General features: G+C 42.8%; 1 protein-coding gene across 3 annotated transcripts in view; it reads left to right on the forward strand.

Annotated features, from left to right (window-relative positions):
* Window positions 1-7,344, forward strand: part of WBP2NL (WBP2 N-terminal like) — a 56,577-nt gene that overhangs the window by 43,355 nt on the left and 5,878 nt on the right. For 2 of the 3 annotated variants that reach the window (XR_006680368.1, XR_006680369.1), the window contains one exon: window positions 1,422-1,900. The gene's annotated coding sequence lies outside the window, so the exon portion shown is untranslated. Of the gene's footprint in view, window positions 1-1,421; window positions 1,901-7,344 lie in introns of those variants that run through there. The other variant, XM_045293441.1, reaches the window with a different exon arrangement.

Consider the following 7,344-nt stretch of genomic DNA (forward strand, 5'->3'; position numbering starts at 1 on the left):
AACAAATGTATAGATGTGCTTTACACAATTGATCTATGTATTGTGATGAATTGTATGAGCACCAATAAATTGATTAAAAAAAAAAAAAGAACAAGGAAGGATTTGGTTCTAGACCAGCAGTTCTCAACCTGTGGGTTGTGACCCTTTTGGGGGTCAAATGGCCCTTTCACAGGGTCACCTGATTCATAACAGTAGCCAAATGACAGTGATGGGGGTCACCACCACACTGCTCTGGACCTTACGCAGATGTTTCAGTCATATCAAGAGCTTTTGTTTTTGAATACTCTTTCTTGGTTGTTTCCATTTTTTGCCTATTTTGAATGACACTGCTGTAAACATCCGTATCCAGATTTTAATGTGAATTTAAATTTCCTTTTGGGGAAATAAATGCCCAGCAGTGTAGCAACTGGTTGTGTGGTAATTACATAGTTAAGGATGGTGGGTACATCGTTCGATTTTAAAGAAACTGCCAGGTGTTTCCCAGAAGGGCTGCACCCGTTTGCAGTCTTTTCAGGAATGTATGTGTGATCTGGTTTCTCCACATCCTCTGACATCTGATGTAAGAACTTTTTAATTTTGACCAGTGAGCTGTCATGGGATTGTTCAATAAAGTAACAAGAATCAAGTAAATAAACCAAATCAGTAAATAAATATCAAGTAAATAAATTGTTAAAGTAACAAGGTGATAGATTATCCTGCTTCTCATTTATAATATAAATTAATTTATAAAATGATAGAAATTTTGGGGAATTTATGGGGATTTATAGATTAATTACTTAATGTATGAAATAAATCCATAGTGCTAAGTAATTTTTTTAATGTCAAGTGAAAAGAGCCAGATAAAAAGTTATATATTTGCGGTAGGGCATGATCAAGGGTAATGTAACAAAGAGGAATTGCTGAAACCCTGGTGGGGACTGAGCATGATAGTGGGACAGGGGGAAAGTCAAAGGAATTAGAGGAAAGAGCTAGGAGGCAAAGGGCATTTATAGAGGTCTAGATAAAGACATGTACATATGCAAATATATTTATATATGAGGATGGGGAAATAGGGTTAGTATTAAGGTAGCAGAAGGACAGTGATGGAATTAAAGGTGCTTTTCTTTGTGTGTATTTGCCAAATGCATATTTTTCATTACTTTTTGGTAATCAAAACACATTTTACTTAGGTGTGTCTGTGTGCAACTCTAAGGAACGTGTGGATTTAACTATCAGGCTGTTTGCATGTTAATTTAAATCCCTTCACAGCAGGAAGTAAAAAACCTTCAGTGGATGGTTGCTAAAGAAAATGGCTTTAACCTTCTTCTGCCTGCATTTTTTTCTCGTGTCTGTCTACTTCAGCATTGTTTTTATGTTCTTCCTTGTCTAGATTGACCAGCCTAGAAAGTGAGTAACCTTTTTCTTTTCATTATCATTCCCAGCTGCTTTCTATTCATCTGCACCCATGAGAGTGCCCCTTACAGAATATGGACAACCAGCTGTGAGCCATAGAGCCCAGTCTGTGAGAAATGAACCCCCGCTTCAGGAATATGGACCACCATCTGTGGAGCATGGAGTCCCACCTTCCGGATATGAAGCCCCGCCTCTCAGATATGAAGCTCCACTTCCTGAATATGAAGCCCCGCCTCTCAGATATGGAGCTCCGCCTCCCAGATATGAAGTCCCACCTCCAGGATATGGAGCTCCGCCTCCCAGATATGAAGCCCTGCCTCCAGGATATGGAGTTCCACCTGCAGACTACAGAGCACAACTTCAAGGATATAGGGCAACTTAGCCTCCTGGGCACGAGCTCATCCCTCGTCCTCTTCTCAGGCGCATTCTCAACCTTCAAGGAATCCCTGAAGCTTCCCCAACTAAAGCAGTACCTAACAGTGAAGTTGTAATAAGACAGAGGACTCAGGTATGTGATCAAGGCCCGTCCAGGGTCCTCATCCCAGCCCTGGAGAGGGCAGTCCCCCATGACTGAGGTTTACAAGTAGAGTCCACTCTTGATTAGCTAGGGTAAAGGAGGAGTAGAATTGTAGGGATCATAATATCAGTTGATGTTGGGCTGCAGTTTTGAACATACTTTGAATGTGGAAAAGCTTCCTTTGCCTCCCTCCTCCATGCAATAACCATGTTTATTATGTTTAACGTACCAGGCACCAAGATATGTGCAGACAGTCCCTGTGTTGTGAATGTCCAACTTATCACCAAGACAATTCCTACTTGCCCTTTAATGTTATGTAAATTTTCCCTCCCTTTAAGATGACTGAACCAATCCCTTGTTGTTGTTGTTGTTGTTGTTCGGTGCCATGCAGCCAGTCCTAACTGATGGCAACCCTATGTACAACAAGACAAAGCACTGCTCGGTCTACGCCTTCCTCATAATTGTTGTTATATTTGAGACCATTCTTGCAGCCACGGTGTCAATCCAACTCCTTAAGGGTCTTCCTCTTCTTGATTTTGGCTAGCTCTCTACTTTACCAGACATGATGCCCTTTTCCAGCTGCTGGTCTCTCCTGATAACTTGTCCAAAGTGTGTGAGGTGAAGCCTCTACTGCGACAGATTTGTTTCTTCTTCTGACAGACCAGGAGACTTGGGATATTCTTTGCCAACACCATGGCTTCAATGTGTCGCTTCTGTTGTGGTCTTCCTTATTGGCTGTCCAACTTTCACAGGCCTGTGAAGCCACTGAAAAGACCGTGGTAGCATATAAAGCTACCCGTCCTTGCCCTCAGGTCAATTCTGACTCGTCTACCTTCCAGGCCGGAGTCGAACTGCTCCTGCGAGTTTCTGAGGAAGCTCCTTGTACATTCATCCAACAGAATGTGACCAGCCATTGAAGCAAAGTTCAAGAAAGCCCTTTAAGTAGATCAAAAACCACAGAGCCATAAAGGGAAAGCAGTAATAAATCTAAAACATTTGTGTGACAAACCCAAAGAAAAAATAAGGATGTGAATTGCCAATCATGGAGGCAATAGGGTAGCCAAGAAATGCTTGAAAAGACGTTCAGCTTGATTAGTGTTAGAGGAGAAACCACTCTCAAGTCGCAGATTCACTAAATAGTAAGAAGATCGACGCCCTCGAGTGTTAGGAAGAATGTGGAGGGAAAGGCTCTCCTTAGACACTGTTGGTAGGAGTGAAAGTTGGCAGGCTTCTTTAGAAAGAAATTTAGCAGTATCATTTAAAACTTAAAATACGTCTACTCTTGTTTCGGCAGTTTCACATCTCAAAGAGAAATACGTACGTACACTTGGGCACGAAGATTCACATAGGAAGATTTTCATTACAGCCTTGCTTCCAATAGCATGGAACTAGAAATAAGCTAAACATCCATCAGTAGGAAACATATAAATAAGCCATGGTTTCCGAGTGGCACAAGTAGTTGTGCACAACAACGAGCCAAAAAGGGTGGAGGTTTGAACCTACCGAGTGGTTTGAATCAAGGGGCCCCACGGAAGCAAGGCTTGGCAATCTACGTCAAAAAAATTACAGTCAAGAGATGCCCATATTACGGATCAGGTCACTCTGCGTGGGAATCAATCGGGAAACAATGGATTTTTGTCTGTCTGCTTGTTGATGGGATATCTTGACTCAATGGCAACTCAATGCCATCCCCCTAGTCATAACATGTATGTACACATGCACACGTGTCAACGACTTGTTGTTAGTGAGAAATGCAAATTGTGGTGTGGTACATAACACAGTGATTTCTAATCCTGTCAGACAGAATGTCCCCTTTTATATTTCATTTCCCCCATGTATTTCCTAATTGCCTAGTTCCTGGGAGGAAATGCTACCCTTTCTGAGAACCACTGTTCTAGACTATTCCAGATTGTCCCGCGGTTTAATTAGGTGGAGGGCCCAGTTCTATCAGAGGAATCTTCAAACCAGCTCCCACCCCTATATTCTATCTCACGTCCCTGATTTCTCTTTGCGAAGGCTGGTCTTCACACACCCTTGTCACTCATCGGGCCCACATTTTTTGGATGCCAAGAGATTTGCCTACCATTGAAAGTGGCAAACTCTCAGAGACCCCGCTTCATTAGCTGTTGCCTCCATGGTCTTTCTGCCTTCGCCAGTTGCCGGACGTCAGGCACCTCCTTCATCATGATGGTCTGCCCTCTCTCAATGAGTCTTTGAGGCCTTCCCACCCTCCTCAGAATGCTTGATCCCTCGAACAACCATTGAATGATGTGGGACAGCGTTCCCATAAAGTTGTTGCCAAGTTTCAATAATGTGAACACAAGTCCACTTGAGTTTTGTTGAAAATTTGATACTAGCCCTTACCTCCAAATATCTCCCCACCACAAGGCACAAAACGTAGCCCCTTTTCTGAAGGGGCTCTAAGGAGACGAGGAACAGGTGTGTAGCTGAGAGAACGTCTCTGTGGCCGTCCACGGACTGCAGCTTAGGCACATTGTAGTCGGAATAAACTCATGCATGTTCCAACTGGAGCTCTAGTAGCAGTGGCTTTGTTTACTTATCCTCATGTTTGTAGAGCATAAATGGTGTGTGGTCACTGAAATTCCGTTCTATTATCTCTGCCATCAGCCAGTGCTGACAGATTGCACACACATCCACTCTCACCCACAAAGACATGCGAGTACTTTATATGTCGCTGCCACAGGGGCAGTCACTGCTGACAGTGGTTGGTGCATGTGGCTCACCTTTGATTAAGCATTCTTGTGGCTGATATCATTTCAGTTTGGATTCGAGTTCCAAAATAGTTTATTCCAGTTTCTCGTTCCAGTTCAATTGCTTTTTTTGAGGGCCTAAACTCTAACACTTCCTGCTCTACCATCTAGTGTGCCCGACCCCTCTCGTGGGGTCTAAAGAACTCTTCAGTAATAGTGATAATCAATGACAATGCATCGTATGTTTAATGTATTTTGAGTTGTTTCTGGGGTTTTCCTATAACAAACAGCCTTGTGAGTAACTTCTCTGTCTATAGAACTTTTTCTGAATTTTGGATTATTTCCTTAAAACCGACTAGGCTATTGATTAATGCTCTTTGTAACAATTAGGGAACCAAATGTTCCTGATCCTTTGGAAACAGCCCTTCCCTAGGAAATCCGGGGGATGTTCATGGATACTGTCTTTTTTTTGAATGGGGTTACTGGGTCAAATATATTTGGATAAGCCAGGTGTAATCGGTTCTTTATTTCAAGACTTCTTAGAGCCATGATGAACTTAATGAACTCCCTTAATTAATGAACTTCCTTAATTAATCTCTAAGAGGGAGATATTATCAAAATAGACATCTACTTTAACATTTATTTAACCACAGAAAAGTTTGTGTGCTTAATATAAATATGTTATATATATGATATATGCTATTCAGTATAACAAACTTGGAGGATCCCTGGTGGGGTAGTGGTTACAGGTTGGGCTGCGATCTGAGAGGCCGGCAATTCAAAGTCACCCACAGCTGCGAGGGAGAAAGCCCAGGTCCCCCCCACCCCACCCCCAACAGTGACAGGGTCAGAAATCACAGGGGCAGCCCTACTCTGCCCTCTAGGGCCACTGTGCATCAGTCTGGACCGGATGGTGTTTTGTTTGATGTCTCTGAAGTATGTGGTAGTCGTTAGGTGCCACCCAGTCAGTTCCCACCCATCAGGACCGGATGTGCAGCAGAAGAAAGCACGGCCCAGTCCTCCCCCTCCTCACTACTGTCCTGTTACCTTTGAGCCCATTGTTGCAGCCCCTGTGTCAGTCCATCTCGTCCAAGGCCTTGCCCTTCTTTGCTGCCCCTCCACTCTCTCGAGCATCACACCCTTCTCCAGGGACTAGTCTCTGTTGACCACATGTCCAAGGTGAAGCAAAGTCTCACCCTGCTTGCCTCTGCAGAGCATTCTGGCTGTACTCTCCTAAGACAGATTTGTTCGTTCTTGTGGTAGTCCAGGGTGCTTTGCATGATGATGATTATGTTTCAATCATTTTATTGGGAGCTCTCACAGGTATAATATGCCATAGTTCAATCACAACAAGCAGTATTGTAAATTTGCTACCACCATCAGTTTCCAAACATTTTCTTTCTTCCTGAACTCCTTGATATCAGCTCCCTTTTATCTCCGCCCTCCCCACCCTCCCCCCAGGAACGCTTATTCTTTTTTATTTTTCTATAATAGTTTTGGAGGTTTTTTTGCCATCTCTTACACAATCCATATACAAAGGGATATATTGGATTGTTTAAGATTGGACTTTCATTATTCTTTTCCAGAACCAGATTTCAGAACCAGAATTCCAATGCACTGATTATCCTTCAGTCTTCCTTATTCAATGGCCAATTATCATATGCTTCTGAGGCGATTGAAAATACCATGGCTTAGTGTGGGGCACTTTGCTTTTCACAGCGTTAAAAGGTCTTGTGCAACAGATTTACTGAATACCATGTGTCATTTGATCATTTGCTGCTTCCATGAACATTGATCATGGAGCCAAGCAAGACAGAATTCTCGACAACGCGACTCTTTTCTCCATTTATCATGATCTTACCCATTGGTTTGGTTGTGAGGATTAGAGTTTTCTCTCCAATGACTGTAATCCATAGTAACGGCTGCAATCCGTGATCTTCATCAGCACGTGCTTCAAGTCCCCCCAACTTTCAGCGAGCAAGGCTGTGTTGCATCAGGCATCTCACAGGTTGTCAGTAAATCTCCTCCAATCCTGATGCTGCATTTGTCTTCATATAATCCGGATTTTCTGATTATTTACTCAGCTACAGATGGATTAAGGGTGAGAGCATAAACCGTGCAGCATTGCTTGTTCTGTTCCCACAACTACCTCTTGATCCAGGTCTGGATTCCACATGAGCACACTGAAATGCTCTGCATTGATATGCTGTAGGGAAATTGCTTCCCGCTGTGGAGCAGACAGAAGCCCAGCAGAGGAACCTACTTCCCTACTACCTCTTTAGCAGCTGCAAGAAGTCCAACTCAAATCTGTTCTTGAGATGTTCTCAAAATTCAGGTGGGATAGACTCAAGGTTGTATTTTGGCTCCCATGGACTTGTTTAATCTTCTTCATCTTCAACCTGAACTTGCATATGAGCAATTGATGGTTTGTTCTACAGTTGGCCCTTGGCCTGAGTTTGACTACTGATAGTGAACTTCTTAATCTTTTCTGTATACTCCATATGGAGAAGTTCACATGCATAGTTAAATGCAACCTTTCGTGTTGTTGAAGAGAGGTATTTGTGAAGAAGTCGTTGGTGTTGCGACATTCCATCATGCGGTCTCCAGCTTTGTTTCTATCATCAAGGCCATGCTTTTCTCTTTTTTATTTTAAGCTTTTTTATTTTTTTTATTTAAATAATTTTATTGGGGGCTCTTACAACTCTTATCCACCATACATCCACC

This window comes from Echinops telfairi, unplaced genomic scaffold (assembly GCF_000313985.2).
Source record: "Echinops telfairi isolate 266 unplaced genomic scaffold, ASM31398v2 ScPeMD7_2;HRSCAF=8, whole genome shotgun sequence".
Classification (NCBI taxonomy): Eukaryota; Metazoa; Chordata; class Mammalia; order Afrosoricida; family Tenrecidae; genus Echinops; species Echinops telfairi.